The sequence below is a fragment of the Saccopteryx leptura genome, chromosome 1, assembly GCF_036850995.1.
Source record: "Saccopteryx leptura isolate mSacLep1 chromosome 1, mSacLep1_pri_phased_curated, whole genome shotgun sequence".
NCBI classification, from domain to species: Eukaryota; Metazoa; Chordata; class Mammalia; order Chiroptera; family Emballonuridae; genus Saccopteryx; species Saccopteryx leptura.
In genome coordinates this window covers 30,388,789-30,407,944 of record NC_089503.1, presented here as the reverse complement: position 1 = coordinate 30,407,944, position 19,156 = coordinate 30,388,789, and the positions used below count along the sequence as shown (strand labels likewise).

At 37.3% G+C, this 19,156-nt stretch overlaps 1 protein-coding gene and 1 non-coding gene across 3 annotated transcripts in view; both read left to right on the top strand.

Annotated features, from left to right (window-relative positions):
* The window catches only part of ELP4 (elongator acetyltransferase complex subunit 4), a 206,282-nt gene that overhangs the window by 116,604 nt on the left and 70,522 nt on the right, over positions 1–19,156 (top strand). The window lies entirely within an intron of this gene.
* On the top strand, positions 18,786–18,861 carry TRNAD-GUC (transfer RNA aspartic acid (anticodon GUC)). Its single transcript has one exon. It is a non-coding gene; the product is annotated as a tRNA-Asp (tRNA).

Genomic DNA, 19,156 nt, shown 5'->3' with positions numbered 1-19,156 from the left:
CAAAGATGGCCCGGGCGCTGGGGATGGCTCCTTGGCCTCTGCCCCAGGCGCTAGAGTGGCTCTGGTCGTGGCAGAGCGACGCCCCGGAGGGGCAGAGCATCACCCCCTGGTGGGCAGAGCATCTCCCTCTGGTGGGCATGCCGGGTGGATCCCAGTCGGGCGCATGCGGGAGTCTGACTGTCTCTCCCCGTTTCCAGCTTCAGAAAATAAAAAAAAATAAAAATAAAAAGAACAATTTTATATACAGTCGCATTACCAGACTGTTTTTCTTCCCTCCTTAGGAACTAATGCTACCCTTCCAGCATGACCATATAATTTATTGTCTTTATGGAATTAAGGAAGTATTAATAATTAGGCCAGGACAGAAGGAACAAACCAGGTCTTGCCAGTGTGGCTAGGGGCATCATTCTGGTGCATTTGGCAATCTCTGGGCTCTCACATTGTTCTTGACCCCGGTGGTTAACTTCACAAGATGTCTGTTTTAACCTTGAGGACCAAATGCACTAATCTTGTTTTGCTCATCAGCTGCGGTAGTAGCTTTCCGCCTCTCCGCTGCAATGCTCCCTCTCACGGGTCTCTCTGGTGGCCTCGGGCTCCCTGTGGCAACCCTGTTCTTCTGCCCAAGGCTGCGTTTCCTTTCTCTTTTCTGGTCCTGAGGAAGGAAAAGTAAGGGAGACTTTTCAGTTTCCTTTTTGTTAAGAAAGTCATTTCCAGCTTGAATTGGGAGCTGAATTTAATGCAGATCTCCTGTTTAGGTAGCAGGATAGTTTGGACTGAGTACCACTAATAAAAATATCCTGGGAAACACTAGCTCAGAACATTATCATTGAATCACCTGATGCCCAGGCTTATACAATCTTATTTTTTAAATGTATAGATGAAGCATTATAGAAGGTTATTTCACTAAAGTATCTTCCTCCTGTATAGAATTTTCTATTCTTGTCCTTTTTTACATCATATATTTTTCTTTCCCGTATATCTTTTTCATTATCTCTTCTCTTTAGTTTCCAGTAAACTCTACCAGTTCTCTTGCAACCTCTCTAATTTTTTTTTTACTTTCTCTTGAGTTTTATTTCTCCATTTATCCCCCAAAGATGATTATGATGGTTTAGAAAATATTCACTACCAACCACAGCCAAGTCTTACCATGTGCTATGCACTGTACAAATTATACATACCAATTCACTGCATTCTTAACAGCAGTCTTATATGGTTGCATTATTATCCCTGTTTTTCATATGTGAGGTACAGAGAGGTTAAAGAACGTAGTCCTTCAGCTAACAAATAATGGAGCCAGGTTTGTAATCTGGGTAGCCTAACTCTAAATGTATACATTCTTAACCTCTAACCTGTTGCCCCTGGTCTCTAAGAGCTAGTCATGCTGACTCCTTTCTGCATTTATTAATAACATTTATTTACTTTTTTTAATTTACTATTTCTTCTCTATATATTTTAATTGAATTTATTTGGGTGGCATTGGTTAATAAAGTCATATAGGCATCAGATGTATAATTCTATAATACATCATCTGTACATTCCTTTGTGTGCTCACCACCCCGAGTCATTTATCCCTCTTCTACCTCCCTCTACCCTACTTTCCCTCTGGTGATCACTATACCAGAGGATTTTTTATGTCTGCGAGAGGGTTTTATTTGTTTGTTGTTTGTTTGGGGTTTTTTGCTTTAATCCCTTCACCTTTCCTACATATTTTTAATGATTATAGAGCACTAGTATATTTATGCCATGAAAATTAAGTATTGAACATTTTTTCCAGGACTTGCTAGACAACTTCACTATCATCTTTTATAATATGATACAATTTCTTTTTTCTACTCCTTTCTAGGCTACATCACTTATCAAAGATGAAAGCCAAGCTCACTTGTGAAAATATATATATTTTTTATATTTCTGTAGTCTATAATTTATCTTGTCATGTTAGCCTTAATTCAATTAAGATTGTCACCCTCTTTCTCTTGTCAATACCAGTAAGTCTGGTCTCTTACTATTTATCCTAATTTTTTTCTACATTATACCTGTACCGTATTTTTGATCTTTCATTTTCTTCTGTGTGTGTGTGTGTTTAAGGCGTGTGTGAAATGGTTTCTCATCTTCATTATCTTAAATGCAAACATATTCACTGTAATTAAATGCAAGCATTTGACTATTTCATTAGTACTTCAGTGTACCTAAATAAGAGAAGGAAGTCCTTATTTGTGCTACTTCTGGAAAGAATGGTTTTGCGTTCTCTCCCACAGATAATGAATGTTACACAGGGATTACTGATAAGATTTGTGTTTTAGAAACAGCACTCTGGTAGCAGTATGGAAAGATAAATTAGAGGGGATGACAGGACCGGAGCAGAGTCCAGGAGGAAAATATTGTAAGAGGCCAGGTCATCATCATCATGATGACCTAAACCAGCAGTAGTCAACCTGGTCCCTACCACCCACTAGTGGGCGTTCCAGCTTTCATGGTGGGCGGTAGCGGAGCAACCAAAATATAAATAAAAAGATAGATTTAACTATAGTAAGTTGTTTTATAAGATTTATTCTGCCAAACTTAGTGAAAATCTGACATAAAGTACTTGGTAAGTAATTATTATTATATGCTTTAACCTGCTGTAACTCTGTTTTATAAATTTTATAAAGTAAAGTTACTTCCCTACTTTATAAATCACCATTACTGTGGAACCGGTGGGCAGTTAGAAAATTTTACTACTAACAGAGATACAAAAGTGGGCAGTAGATATAAAAAGGTTGACTACCCCTGACCTAAACTAAGAAAATAACCTGGCAGAAATGAAATAAAATCTACTAAATTTAGTCAGTTGGTTAGGGAGAAGGAGGAGTCTAAGATGGCTTTCAAATGTCCAATTTGAATGACATGCTGGGATATAAGTAGGTAAAGACCATAGGAAAAGGTGCATATAGAATGATGACCTGAAGGTGGAAGTAATCCATGAGCATTTAGATGTGTGAATTAGTTTTGGGGAGATAGATGGGCCAGAGGTATCAATTTGGGAATCACTCTCACATAGCTAGTAGTTGACGTGTTTAAAGTAAGTAAGATTAGAAAATATGTTTGGATTGAGAAGACAAAGCAGAAGAATCTTGTGGAGTGGTCTCATGGAAATTGAGAAAGGATAGAATAAAGAACATTACTATGTATGGAGCAATAAATAAAAAGTCAGCAAGTGAGTCATGGAGAGAGAAGTTCATTGTATTTAATAATGTGAGGGTCACAGGTGACCAGCCATTGACCAAGAAGTTTCAGGGATATGAATACAGAACCTTGATTACATACAATTGGTTAAAGACTGAACGGATTTTGCAATTTAAAAAATACATATTATTTTTTTTGTATTGATTTTAATTTATTGTGTTTACATAGATTCTAGTGTCACCCTGAATGCATCCCCCCTCCCCTGTATTCCCCTCAACATCTCCCTTGCCTCCCTCCCGATAGCACCCTCCCCCCTTCCCTTCAGGTTTATCCCATCCTATCCTCCCCTTTCTCTCTAAAAAGTGAATGGGAGGTGAATTAGAAACAGCCAGTATCCGCTCTGTTCCTGGTTCTTTGGTGTGAAAGAAAGGAGAAAGAAGAATAGGTTAGTGAGTTTTCCAGTTCTTTTGTTTTTCCTACTTGGTCCTTGATTTAAATATTGCTTTTGGTTACATTTTCATAAGTGAACGTTAAACGTTGTGTTATTCTATAATTAATCATTCTATAATTTTTTGGCTGGTGTCATAAGTTTGAAAGAATCAGGGTTTCCCCCAAAGCAAATTAAGTATAAATACTAAATTGTGTGATTTCCGTGATTGCACAGGATTAAAAAATATTTATGACAGAACTCTGTAAAATCATGATTGAATAAAAGGAAGAAGTTGACAGTGTGTTGGATAAATGTGAGATATCTTACAAATGATTTTTAAATGAGACCATCTGTTAAAGCTTGCTGACGCCCTCAGTCTGGGGCGAGAGGTTATTTATGTTTTCACGCAAATCAGGCTTTAACCAAAATACTTCAGAAAAAAACAGATGCTTTATAGAAATTCATTATTCCTAAAATAATTACAACCTTCTAAATGTTAACATCACTTCCTACAAAGAATGATATTATGCTAATACTGTTTATATAAGTGAATGTGAAATTATTGTAAATTATTGGATCATTGCTATAATATAATGCAATGGTTTCTCCCTACCCCACCTCCAACCTCACCCCCAGGAGATACATGCCTGCTTACCAGGACCAATTTTCTACTTATTTAGCCAAAAATAATTGACCTTTGAAAGTCATAACCCGAGTAGTTGCATTTGAACTGAAATTTAAAGGTAAACCTAGTCTTTTCAAGCGTTCTCTCCTTCTACTCTTACGGTCTTTTTAAACCCCCAGTAAGTCTTACCAGATATATTGAAGTACAAGAAATTTTATAATAAAATATAGTCATTCTGTCATGTTTCATTAGTGTTGAAGTTGAAGAATTAGCAATACTTTGCCAGAAAATGGAATTCCAATGTTACTACTATTTTACTAATATGCATTGTCACTCACTCACCGAGAGTGAGCAGTGTGCCTAAAGACAGAGAAGTGAGAGTCCTGGAATTCTACATGCAGTTGTGTCTACACAGAAAGAGGTCAGTTTTGTTGTTGTTGTTGTTGTTTTAATTTATTCATTTTTAGAGAGGAGAGAGAGAGGAGAGAGAGAGAGAGAGAGAGAGAGAGAGAGAGAGAGAGAGAGAGAGAGAAGGGGGGAGGAGCTGGAAGCATCAACTCCCATATGTGCCTTGACCAGGAAATGCGACCTCAGCATTTCCAGGTCGACGTTTTATCCACTGCGCCACCACAGGTCAGGCAAGAGGTCAGTTTTGCAAAGCTTAGAGAGAAAAATTAAAGAGACTTACTTGCAGCTCTTGTTGTTACTGAGAGAGCAGTAAATTAGATACAACTGAGATTTAGGTTTTCTCTCCTTGACGGCACTTTGTTAACTTTGTCACTGAGTAGAACACTGAACCAAGTCCCGTTGGCCTGTAAGCAGTTTGCTGAACATTCACTTTAGTACTTTGAGAAGCTTTTAGGCATGGGCTCTATTTAGTAAATGAATTAGAGTATTATCAATTGGTGTGTTCTTGTTCTTTGAGACTGCTTTTAGCTTCAGTAGGCTCTTGTTACTTAAAAATAGTGGCTTTCCCACTCAGATGATACACTCTTCTCCTTCTCAACTGCTGTTAGAGTTGAAGCACTTGTCAGAATGGAGGACAGAAAGATTGCAGAATTATGTGTGTCATAGCCCCTGCCCAGCTCTTTGCTCTTGATAGGAAGTCCACACCCACTAATTTCATGTTTCAGGTGCTCTATGGAGTAGTGTGGCATGGTGATTTAGAGTGAGGCTTTGCAGCCTGAAGGCCTGATTTTGAGAATTGGTTCCACCACCTATTGGCTGTGTGAGCTCGGCAAATAACTTCTCTTTCCCTCAGTTTCCTCAACGGTAATGTAGAGATAATAGCAACACCTTCTATCAATACATAGCGTGATTGTCAGGATTAAATAAGCTAATATATTTAAAGGGCTTGGCACAAGGCCTGATGGGTTCTTGTGGTGGTCATGGTTTTTCACGCAGGCAACAAAGCATTGCTCTTCTCATGGAAACCTGGAGAAGTGCTCATTACCAGGCAGAAAGCCTACCCCCTACCGTCCTATATATACCAAGGGAATAGTGCTGCTCCCTGTGAGATGGCACCAACATATTGCTCCTCTCATAAAGGAAGGAAAAGAAAAGGCCATGTGTTGTCACAAGTGTTATCTTCAGAATGATTCTTGCAAAACAGATTGTTGGCCAATTTTTACACATGTGTAAGGGACCCAAGGCCTTACACAAGATCAGATGACTCCTAGACAGCAGTCAGGATTTAGTCAGAGGGGGTCCTGACTCGGAAGCCCATCTGCTCCACCTCACTCTACTGGCTAGGTTGCCAACGTTCGGGGCATTGCTGTTTTCTTCCCTTTCTAGATGTGGCAAGTTAAAAGTGACCTCTGCAACAGTCCAGTCCATCTGTCTGCCTCTTTTTCCTCCAAGTAAGGGAGAACTCACATAGTAGACACTCTAGTAATCTTTGGTCATTAGCCAGTCTGATACTGCTTTTCCACACACATTGTACATCTTTAATATATAGTGGTTTCTTTGTACTTTATGAGCATCTGTGACTTTTGGAAAACTAAAACATAGAACTTCATATATAAGATGGAGTTATTCCAATTTAACCGATATCCTCTTCTACTCACTAGGTTACAAAGTCTGAGTCAGTAAGAAACCATGATTCTAGTATCTTCCTATCCTCGTTCTATTTTGACATTTTTATTTCTTTAAATGAATACTGGCCCTGGAATTCTTATCTTTGGCCAAAAACAATAAAGTTCTTATCTGGTAATAACTTCGTTTAAAAATATGGAAGCCAGCCCTGGCCAGTTAGCTCAATGGTTTGAGCATCATCCCAAAGTGCAGAACTTGCTGGCTTGGTCCCCAGTTAGGGCACATGCAGTAACAGATTGGTATTCCTTTCTCTCTCTCCCTTCTCTCTAAAATCAATAAAATAAACATTAAAAAATAAGAAAGCCATATGAATGATAATTATTTTCCACCTAAGATAATAAGTGTTTACATGCTTAAGACCATGTACTATGGGGAACTTTACAGAAGAATCAAATTTCATAGTAAAGATATCTTTAGTGCAGCTGTTTCAAACTGGTGCACAGCTATATGGAATACTGTTGTTATTTTGCTCAGCCAAATCATGTTCTTTTAATAAAACCCTTTCGTGCTTATCCTGCTATTGCCAGTCATTCTGGAGGCTACCCACCATTCCCTCAATCCTGCTAGCCAGATCTGTGCCTCTGTATAGCTGTGTTAGTAGGTGTGTACTCAGCACATGTGTCTATATATTTGTCTTGCTTTCCTCACAGCACAGGGTTGAAGTCTCTCCCACTAACTAGTTGTGTGACATAGTTTTGTAACCTTGAGAATATTACCTGACCTCATCATGCCTCACCTTTCGATCTTTATTATGTGTCAGCTACCATTCCAGTGGCTTATATGTCTTAATTCCATTTACCTTCATGTAAATGTAAAGGAGAAGCCAAAAAGCCAGCGTATTCACTCATTTAATTCTCACAACAAGTCTGAAGCTAGGGGATGTTATCATTTTACTGATTAAGGCACTAAGATACAGATGCCTGCCTTATTGCTCAACTTTTTGCAAAGGTGAACCGCAAACTCACAGCTGGCCTGGTAAACTCCAGTTTGGAAGGACACCTGCTTAAAAATTTCAGACCGTGAATTACTACTGCTTCTGCCCCATTCTTCCTTTCAAGTGTTGGTTTTCTTACAAGCTACTGCACAATGCCCCATTGACTTTTCAGTTCTTTGCGCAAATATTCAATAGATACTTAAGAAATATTATCTAAATGGCTGTCCTAAAAAAGGGAGCACTTCAAACGACTAGATCCATTGGCAAGACTGTAGTGTAGTACTGAGGAGCGAGAGCCGCCTCTGGGGCCTCCTCGACCTAGCCCGCCATTACTAGTTATGCTACTGTAGGCAAGTTGTTGCACCTTTTTTCTCCATCTGAAAATTGGAACAGTAATATTAGCATCATCAGATGGCTGTGAAAACTGAGAGTGTTCTGTAAGTACTTGACACACAGAGTACATATAAATCACATAGTAAATAGTCATCATTACTGGTAGTACCTAAGGCCTCCTTCACTAGCAGGTAGACTCGTGCTTTCTTATTCGAGACCATTTTAAAGCACTTCTGTGACTCTTTAATTCTGGATTTTCAGGCAGATACTTTGGAAATTATTTTAATTCTTTCAAACAGCAGAATACCATTTAGTACCTCCCCAAATTTCCCACATTAAGACTTAAAATGTTTCACCATTAAAAAGCTTGCTGCATCTTAAGTTGCATTTCAAGTGTCTCAACAAAACAAGTTAGTGCAGATCATTTAAATGATACCCAGTCACTAGTGCCTCCATTTCTATTTACCTCTTTTTCAAAATTCCTTTTTTATTATGTACCTTATGAATTTAAAACATGACTGGAGATAAATTTCTCAATGTGTATATTATGTTTTCTGAGCCTGTTAATTCTTTGAGAAAACTAAGGGAAAAAATAATGAAGCCATGTTATACAGGTACTTAACTTTTTTTTTAATCTGTGGTAGTACTATGGTAATTAATGCTTATTTTATGCAAACTAGACTGTATCTGTTAACGGACACATTACTGTCAAGAAAATATTACTTGTCTTAATTATCAGTAATGAAGCAGGGATAAGCTGCTCACTTAGATATAATATATCTAATGACCTTTTCAGTTAGAGGTTGTGATGAAAGGTATCAGTTTCACAAATTATGCTTCATTCAGCTTCTGGCCTTTGTGTAGATTAATGTTTTGTGGATGAGTTTTAAAGTCAAGCATAAATTGTGTTTCATGTTTAAAATTGATTTAGTGTCTTGCTTTTAGTACCTCATTTTCTCATTTATAAAGTCTCAATTTTATCTTCAAGCTTAAAAATATAGTAAATTTAGGGCTGCTTTGCTAACTGCCAGTTTATTTTTAACCTTACCAAATAAAACAGTAGTACATTTATTTACACTTCTTCAACCAAAGGACACATTTCTTTGTTATTTCTGAATTTAGGACAATAAGCACACAATGTGTATGATGACAATTTTGAACTAGGAATATAGTAATATAAATATTTCTAATTCTGTTTTTCCTAGTGAGATTTTCTAAGATGACACATAGCTAATCATTTGATAGCATTTATCATATCCCTGAATCAACCTTGTACCAAATAATAAATCTTTTCAGCGTACTGAAACATCATTCAGGAACTCAGAGATTTAGCCTTGTATTCGGACCAATAGGAGAACTGCCCCATGTTTTAAGTTTAAGTAAAGATTTAGGTGTTGGGGGTTGATGCAACAAAGCAATGAAATGGAAAGGGACTTCCAAAAATTTTAAGTCATGGAACCTTTTCTCTATCTAAAAATCTTGTTCAGAAGCCCAGTTTTAAAAGCTGTCAAAATTGGAGCTGATCTGCTTGAATAGAAAGATTTCTTTAATAACCTTAAGGAATTCAGGACTCTCAAGGAGTGGAGTCTTGATACTGTGATGCTGTATTTGAGTTGTTCTCAGAGCCCATTGGCTAGAGCAGGAGAGAAGAGTACAAACATCTTTTTCAACCCCTTCATTTTAATTAGGGAGCACCTCAAGTTTAACACAAAGTAAGCAGCCTAAGCTCATGTGGTCAATAAATGCTATGATCTGAAATCTAAAAAACAAAAATTATAGTGCTTCTACTGGTGAAAATCTTTACTCTTTGTTGCCCTGCTACTGTAATAATGAATTTTGAGAATTCCTTAAGAAACAGTTTCTGGCCCTGGCAGGTTGGCTCAGCAGTAGAGCGTCAGCCTGGCGTGCGGGGGACCCGGGTTCGATTCCCGGCCAGGGCACATAGGAGAAGCACCCATTTGCTTCTCCACCCCCCCCTTCCTCTCTGTCTCTCTCTTCCCCTCCCGCAGCCAAGGCTCCATTGGAGCAAGGATGGCCCGGGCGCTGGGGATGGCTCCTTGGCCGCTGCCCCAGGCACTAGAGTGGCTCTGGTCGTGGCAGAGTGATGCCCCAGAGGGGCAGAGCATCGCCCCCTGGTGGGCAGAGCTTCGCCCCTGGTGGATGTGCCAGGTGGATCCCGGTCGGGCGCATGCTGGAGTCTGTCTGACTGTCTCTCCCCGTTTCCGGCTTCAGAAAAATACAAAAAAAAAAAAAAAGAAACAGTTTCTGAGTTGACCTAGATTTCCATTTTCAAGGACATAGTGAAGTCCTACCTGTCCCAAAACATCTACTTTTTACTTCTGCCAGTGAAATGCTAGGTACTGATTCTCTACTCTGGCTTTGCTGAAGAGCATTAGCAGGACCAAGGTAGCAAAAGAGGAATTTCCCAATGCTTTACTTAAATGCTTTCAGTTCCTCAAAAGTAAATTCATTCATGGAGTTTCCTGTGGATAGAACTCTCCACCTACAGCTCCTCTACCACCTACCACTGTCATCTCAACCACGCTAACATTTTTTTTCATTTTTCATTTTTTAATCTTATTTTTATCAATTTTAATGTAGTGACATTGATAATTTTAATGTAGTGACATATGTTCAGAGAAAACATCTCCAGATTATTTTGATATTTGATTATGTTGCATACCCCTCACCCAAAGTTAAATTGTCTTCCATCACCTTCTATCTGGTTTTCTTTGTGCCCCTCCCCTTCCACCACCCCCTCTCTCTCCTTCCTTGCCCCCTCCCCACCCCTCACCCCACCCCCCATTACCATAACATTCTTTTCCATGTCTCTGAGTCTCATTTTTATGTCCCATCTATGTATGGAATCATATAGTTCTTAGTTTTTTCTGATTTACTTATTTCACTCAGTATAATGTTATCAAGGTCCATTCATGTTGTTGTAAATGATCCAATGTCGTCATTTCTTATGGCTGAGTAGTATTCCATAGTATATATGTACCAAAGCTTTTTAATCCACTTGTCCTCTGACAGACAATTGGGCTGTTTCCAGTTCAACCACACTAACTTTTATTTATCCTTCAGACTACATTAAACGTCACTTCTCTGATCCATCCACACCAAGCCGGGATTCTTTGTTCTCCCATAGCATCCCATACCTCATCAGAGCAGTAACCATACTGCACTGCAGTTACTTTTATCATCCCCTTATGCACGCTCAGTTCCCTAAATACAGAGCACAAATGTCTTGTTCATCATTGAATCCCAAAGCCTAGCAGAGTTTCTAACAAGTGCCCTGTATTTATTAGGAAGGAGGGGAGGGACATAGACTCTATCTAATCTCTGCTGAAAAGATGTAACATGTTGATATAAACTGTTTTCTTGTGGAGAAGCAGCCTTTGACTTCTGCATGACTTTGGAAGAGTTGCCCATCTCTAGGTCTTTGTGTCCCTTTCCAATAGGAAGAAAACACCTCTGGTGCAGAGCTTTGTCTTCCTCCAGCTGAGGAGAAAGTTCCCCTGCATCAGAGCTGTCTTCTCAGTTTCTGAAGTATAATGCAGGAAGAAGTTATGTTTCCCTTGGACACCAAATTGAGGAGACTTCTCTTGGGAAATTCTTAAAAATCATCTTGCTTTTTTCCCCATGTCCCAAGAAATTGAATAATGGGCCACCTTCTTCATTTACAAATAAGCTCATGTACTTTTAATGGTGATGACATTGTTTAAATGAAGTACATTTGTGGTTATTTTTGGAAACATTAGAATTTTATTACTTTGTTTTGAAAACAGTACCTATACAACTCATAATTTAACATGTGTACCATAGCTATGATAGAATTATTGTCTACAATTTAAAATGTCTAAACTTGTTTCTGTCAAAAATGAGGAATTTAAATACAACTAATCAGTGGCTCTTCCAGTTATTAATTACCATATTTTTCACTCCATAAGACGCATCTGACCATAAGACACACCTAGCGTTTTAAGGAGGAAAATAAGAAAAAAAATATTCTGAACCAAATGCTTTGTTAAAATATTTAATAAAATACACCACAATAATATTTCAACAATGTAAACTCAGCAGCAGTATTAACAACCTTTAGCACTGTTATTAACAAATGAGAAGAGACTTTAATGTTCAAATACTCTTCTAGTTGTCTGGGAATCCACAGCAGCTAAAAAAAAACTGAACATACACTCCATAAAACACACGGGCATTTTCCCCTCCACTTTTGTGGGGAAAAGTGCATGTTATGGAGCAAAAAGTACAGTATATTATTTTTGTATTGTCACGAGCAGCTGCTGAGGTACGTGGGTGCAGGAGATGGGCGATGAGATAAGAAGAGAATTATCCCACTTAGTTTTTCTGAAACTTGAGAAAGAAAAGGTTAAGTTCAAGAAAAAGATCCATTGAACTTCAGTGGTGATTCCTATACATATTAGGAAAAACCATTTTTAAGGACCTGGGTGGGCGATAGGGGGAATAATGCATGCATATCTCCGGAATAGCAATTTATATTTAACAGAACTAACTGGTCACATTTTCAAGTAAAATACGCCCTGGCATTTGAACAGCTGTTATATCTAAATCAGATTTGAATACTGTTCTTTAACTTTCCCAGCTGTAGTGGGGAGAGTTTGTTAGTCTATGTCAGTATAAAACATGCATACCATACTTAAATTTGAAACTTTAAACACATATTTTTATTAAACTGGTAAATTTTGGTTCCATAAGCCTATTTTAGATAAACCCTTTGTCTGATTTATTTATTGTTCTCAATTATATTCCTACTTGGTGCAGTTCTCAACTAGAGTATATTGTATATTTGAACAGATTTTTTTATTATTAATTTTAATGGGGTGACATTAATAAATCAGGGTACATATGTTCAGAGAAAACATCTTCAGGTTATTTTGACATTTAATTATGTTGCATACCCATCACCCAAAGTCAAATTGTCTGCTGTCACCTTCTATCTGGTTTTCTTTGTGCCCCTCCCCTCCCCCCACTCCCTCCCTCTCCTCCCTTCCCCCCTACCCCCCCCCATAACCACCACAATTTTGTTCATGTCTCTTAATCTCGTTTTTATGTCCCACCTATGTATGGAATCATGCACTTAGTTTTTTTCTGAATTATTTATTCCACTCCGTATAATATTATCAAGATCCAACCATGTTGTTGTAAATGTTCCTATGTCATCATTTCTTATGGCTGAATAGTATTCCATAGTATGGCTTTTTGGTTGTTTCCATGTCTTGGCCACTGGAACAATGCTGCAATGAACATGCATATGTCTTTACATACCAATGTTTTTGAGTTTTGGGGGTATATACCCAGTAGAGGGATTGCTGGGTCATATGGTAGTTCTATTTTTAGTTTTTTGAGATACCACCATAATTTCTTCCATAGTGGTTGTACTACTTTATATTCCCACCAACAGTGGATGAGGGTTCCTTTTTCTCCACAGCCTCTCCAACACTTGCCATTACCTGTCTTGTTGATAATACCTAATCTAACAGGTGTGAGGTGGTATCTCATTGTAGTTTTGATTTGCATTTCTCTGATAACTAATGAAGATGAGCATCTTTTCATATATCTGTTGGCCATTTGTATTTCTTCCTAGGAGAAGTGTCTATTCATGTCCTCTTCCCATTTTTTATTGGATTGTTTGTTTGTTTGTTGTTGAGTTTTATGAGTTCTTTGTATATTTTGGATATTAGGCCCTTATCTGAGCTATTGTTTGAAAATATCATCTCCCATTTAGTTGGCTGTCTGTTTGTTTTCTTGTCAGTTTCTCTTGCTGTGCAGAAACTTCTTAGTCTGATGTAGTCCCATTCATTTGTTTTTGCCTTCACTTCCCTTGCCTTTGGAGTCAAATCATAAAATGCTCTTTATAAGCAAGGTCCATGAGTTTAGTACCTATGTTTTCTTCTATGTACTTTATTGTTTCAGGTCTTATATTTAGGTCTTTGATCCATTTTGAATTAATTTTAGTACAAGGGGACAAACTGTAGTCAAGTTTTATTCTTTTGCATGTGGCTTTCCAGTTTTCCCAGCACCATTTGTTGAAGAGGCTTTCTTTTCTCCATTGTGTGTTGTTGGCCACTTTATCGAAAATTATTTGACCATATATATATGGTTTTATTTCTGGGCTTTCTCTTCTGTTTCATTGGTCTGAGTGTCTATTTTTCTGCCAAAACCATGCTGATTTGATTGTCATGGCTCTGTAATATAATTTGAAGTCAGGTATTGTAATGCCCCAGCTTCTTTCTTTTTCCTTAGGATTGCTTTGGCTATTCGGGGCTTTTTATAGTTCCATATAAATCTGATGATTTTTTGTTCCATTTCTTTTTAAATGCCATTGGAATTTTGATGGGAATTGCATTGAATTTGTATATTGCTTTGGGTAATATGGTCATTTTGATTATATTTATTCTTCCTATCCAAGAACAAGGAATATTTTTCCATTTCATTGTATCTTTTTCAATTTCCCTTAACAATGGTTTGTAGTTTTTATTATATAGGTCCTTTACATTCTTTGTTATGTTTATTCTTAGGTATTTTATTTTTTTTGTTGCAACCATGAAGGAGATTATTTTTTTGAGTTTGTTTTCTGATATTTTGTTGTTGGCATATAGGAAGGTAATGGACTTTTGTATATTAATTTTGTATCCTGCAACCTTACTGTATTGATTTATTGTTTCTAGTAATCTTTTTGTGGAGTCTTTGGGGTTTTCGATGTATAGGATCATATCATCTGCAAAAAGTGAAACCTTTACTTCTTTTCCAATATGAATGCCTTTTATTTCTTTTTCTTGTCTGAGTGCTTTCGCTAGAACTTCTAACACCATGTTAAATAAGAGTGGAGAGAGTGGACAACCCTGTCTTGTTCCTGATTTAAGGGTAAAAGTCCTCAGTTTTATGCCATTTAATATGATGTTAGCTGATGGTTTATCAAAAATGGCCTTTATTATGTTGAGATATTTTTCTTCTATACCCATTTTGTTGAGTGTTTTAAACATAAAATTGTGTTGTATTTTATCGAATGCCTTTTCTGCATCTATTGATAAGATCATGTGGTTTTTGTTCTTTATTTTGTTGATGTGTATTACATTAACCGTTTTACGTATATTGAACCATCCTTGTGATTCTGGGATGAATCCCACTTGATCATGATGTATTTTTTTTAATATGTTTTTGTATTCGATTTGCTAGTATTTTGTTTAGTATTTTTAGCATCTGTATTCATTAGAGATATTGGTCTGTAGTTTTCTTTGTGCCATCCTTGCCAGGTTTCGGTATGAGGTTTATGTTGGCCTCATAAAATGTGTTTGAAAGTATTGCTTCTTCTTCAATTTTTTGGAAGACTTTGAGTAGAATAGGAACCAAGTCTTCTTTGAATGTTTGATAAAATTCACTACTATAGCCATCTGGCCCTGGACCTTTATTTTGGGGGAAGTTTTTAATAGTGTTTTCTATTTCCTCCCTGCTTATGGGTCTGTTTAGGCTTTTCTGCTTCTTCATGACTCAGTCTAGGAAGATTGTATTGGTCGATGAATTTATCCATTTCTTCTAGATTATTGAATTTGGTGGCATATAGTTTTTCATAGTATTCTACAATAATTCTTTGTATATCTATGATATTGGTGGTGATTTTTCCTCTTTCATTTTGGATTTTATTTATATGAGTCCTTTCTTTTTTTTCTTTGGTGAGTCTTGCCAAGGGTTTGTCAATTTTGTTGATCTTTTCAAAGAACCAGCTCCTTGTTTTATTAATTTTTTCTATAATTTTTCTGTTCTCTATTTCATTTATTTCTGCTCTGATTTTTATTATTTCCTTTCTTCTGCTGGTTTTGGGTTGTCTTTGTTCTTCATTTTCTAGTTCCTTAAGATGTGAAATTAAGTGGTTTACTTGGGCTCTCGTTTGTTCATATAGGCCTATAGTGATATGAACTTTTCTCTTCTTACTGCTTTTGCTGCATCTCAGAGATTCTGATATGTCGTATTGTTATTTTCATTTGTCTGTATGTATCTTTTGATCTCTGCGCTTATTTCTTCTTTGACCCATTCATTTTTTAAAAGTATGTTGTTTAATTTCCACATTTTTGTGGGGTTTTTTACCTCTTTTTTGCAGTTGAATTTCTAGTTTCAAGGCTTTATGATCAGAGAATATGCTTGGTATAATTTCAATTTTTCTGAATTTGCTGATGTTATTTTTGTGGCCCAACATATGGTCAATTCTTGAGAATGTTCCATGTACACTAGAGAAAAATATATACTCTGGCGCTTTGGGATAAAATGTCCTGTAGATGTCTATCATATCCAATTGTTCTAGTGTTTTGTTTAAGGCCAATATTTCTTTATTTATTTTCTGTTTGTATGAATGATCTAGAGCCGTCAGCAGTGTATTGAGGTCTCCACTGATTGTATTTTTGTCAGTTTTTGTTTTTAGATCAGTCAGTAGCTGTCGTATATATTTTGTTGCTCCTTGCTTTGGTGCATATATATTATGAAGTGTTATGTCTTCTTGATTCAGTGTCCCCTTAATCATTAAGAAATGACCATTTTTGTCTCCAATTACTTTTGCTGTCTTGTAGTCAGCATTGTTAGATATGAGTATTGCTATACTTGCTTTTTATTGAATTTGTTTTTATCCTTGTTGCTTAGATATATTTCTTGTAGGCAGCATAGAGTTGGATATTTTTTATCCATTTTACTACTCTGTGTCTTTTTATTGGTGAGTTCAATCCACTTGAGGGTTTCCTATTGCCATTTTATATATTGCTTTCTGTTAGTTTTGTATCTTGTTTGATTCTTCTCTTGTTTTTCTGTCATTTGTTTTTGTTTGGTTGTAATCAATACTTCTTTCCTCTGTTACTTTTTTTTTCAAGTCATGTGCTTCTGTGGTGGTTTTTTCAGGGGTGGTTACCATTAAGTAATGGAAAAGGTACCTACCATGTTCATTGTAGTACACTATCTCATGAGTGCTTCTGCACTCCATCCTCCTTTGCTACTGTTAATCTTCGTCCTCTCCCATTTTTTGTTTTTGTTGTCACAGTTTAAATTTGATTTTATTGTGTTCTTGGTGGAGCTTTTACTTGTGGTTTTGCTTTGTTTTGTTCTTTGTATCTGGTCAGAAAACCCCCTTTAGTATTTCCTGAAGTGGGGGTTTTCTGGTGATAAATTCCCTCATCTTTTCTGTATCTGTGAATGTTTTTATTTCTCCTTCGAATTTGAAGGATAGCTTTGATTGGTATAGTATTCTTGGCTGGAAGTTCCTCTCTTTCAGAACTTTAAATATTGGGGTCCACTCTCTTCTAGCTTGTAGAGTTTCTGCTGAGAACTCTGATGATAATCTAATAGGCCTTCCTTTATATGCTGTATTCTTTTCCCTGGCTGCCTCGAGAATTTTTTTTTTTGTCGTTGGTTTGTGCCAGTTTCATTATGATGTGCCTTGGAGTACATTTGTTGTGGTTAAGATAACTCGGTGTTCTGTTTTCTTCTTGAATTCGAGGCTTTAGTTCTTTCCATAGGCTTGGGAAGTTCTTGTCTATTATTTGTTTGAATATGTTCTCCATTCCATTTTCTCTCTCTTCTCCTTCTGATATACCTATTATTCTTATGTTGCTCCTTTTGATAGAGTCAGACAATTCCTGTAGGGCTTTCTCATTTTTTTTTTAATTCATGAGTCTCTCTCCTCTTCTCTCTGTCTTCTATATCACTAATTATCTCTTCTATCTGGCCTGTTCTATTAGCTAAGCTTGTTACCTCACTTTTCAGTACATGAATTGAGTTTTTCATCTCTGTTTGATTTATTTTTATAGTTTCACTTTCCTTGGTAATATATTCTTTCTGTTAATTGAGTTGTTTATTTAGCTCCCTAAATTGCCTTTCTGTGTTTTCTTGTATATCTCTGAGTATTTTTAGGATTTCTATTTTAAATTCTCTGTCATTTAACTCCAAGGTTTCCAATCTATTAAAATTTTTTTCTATAGATTTTTCCTCATCTATGTGTGCTATATCTCTGTCTTTTGTATCCATGATAGTCGATTTCCTTTTCCTTAATGGCATCTAAGGGTGGTTTTGTTAATAACACTTTGTTCAGTGTGTGTGAATTTCAGATGTCCTGGGATCGTTTTTCTCTCTCTAGTTGTCAAACTTGTTGAAATTTTGGGGAGAGGTATTGTGAGCCCTCTTCACGGCACTATTCTCTTGAGCAGATTTTAAATAATTGAAGTATCTTTTCAAACCCTTTCCATTTTTTTACTTTTGTATTAAGAATGAGCAAAAAATATGCATTTTGTATACAAATACTTGTAACTGCATTGATGTATTCAGAGCAAAATTTAAATTATATATACTTTTTATATATTTCCCTGCTCAACTCTCTAACAGAATTTTCTTTGCTAACACAGTCATGGAAATGGAACAAGGATGAGGTAGTTGCTGTAGGAAGGGAAAAATAGAAGACCAATACTTTTTTGTCTTTCAAGACTAAGATTAAGAGGAGTTAAGATCAAAATACATGTAATTATGTGGCATATGAGTATAGTGAATAAAATTTTTGACCTACTACTCTAGAAAATATTGCTTGACTTTGAAAGGTTATTTTAATTAATAAAACACAACTGACCAGGTGGTGGTGTAGTGGATAGAACGTCACGAGACCCCGACGTCGCCAGCTTGAGCGTGGGCTCATCTGGTTTGAGCAAAAGCTCACCAGCTTGAACCCAAGGTCGCTGACTCGAGCAAGGGGTTACTCCGTCTGCTGAAGGCCCACAGTCAAGGCACATATGAGAAAGCAATCAATGAACAACTAAGGTGTCGCAACGAAAAACTGATAATTGATGTTTCTTATCTTTCTCCATTCCTGTCTGTCCCTATCTATCCCTCTCTCTGACTCTGTCTCTGTTAAAAAATTAAAAAAAAAAAACCACAACTGCTCATGGATATATAGCACACATGTGTGCTCACATACATATATAGATAAACGTAGAAGTAGTTATAGATTTCTCTGTATGTGTGTTTATGTACTATATGCCGTATTTTCTGGTCCATAAGATGTACTTTTACCCCCCAAAAGTGGAGGGAAAAATGCCTGTGGATGTTATGGAGCAAAAAGTACAGTATCTTATTAAATATTTTAACACACCATTTGGTTCAGAATATTTCTTTTTCTTATTTCCCTCCTTAAAGTCCTAGGTGTGGCCCTGGCCGGTTGGCTCAGTGGTAGAGCGTTGGCCTGTCACCCGGAAGTCCTGGGTTCGATTCCCGGCCAGGGCACACAGGAGAAGCGCCCATCTGCTTCTCCATCCCAATCCCCCTCTCCTTCCTCTCTGTCTCTCTCTTCCCCTCCCATAGCCAAGGCTCTATTGGAGCAAAAGATGGCCCGGGTGCTGGGGATGGCTCCTTGGCCTCTGCCCCAGGCACTAGAGTGGCTCTGGTCATGACAGAGCGACGCCCCGGATGGGCAGAGCATCGCCCCCTGGTGGGCATACCGGGTGGATCCCGGTCAGGCACATGCGGGAGACTGTCTGACTGCCTCCCCGTTTCCAGCTTCGGAAAAACACACACACAC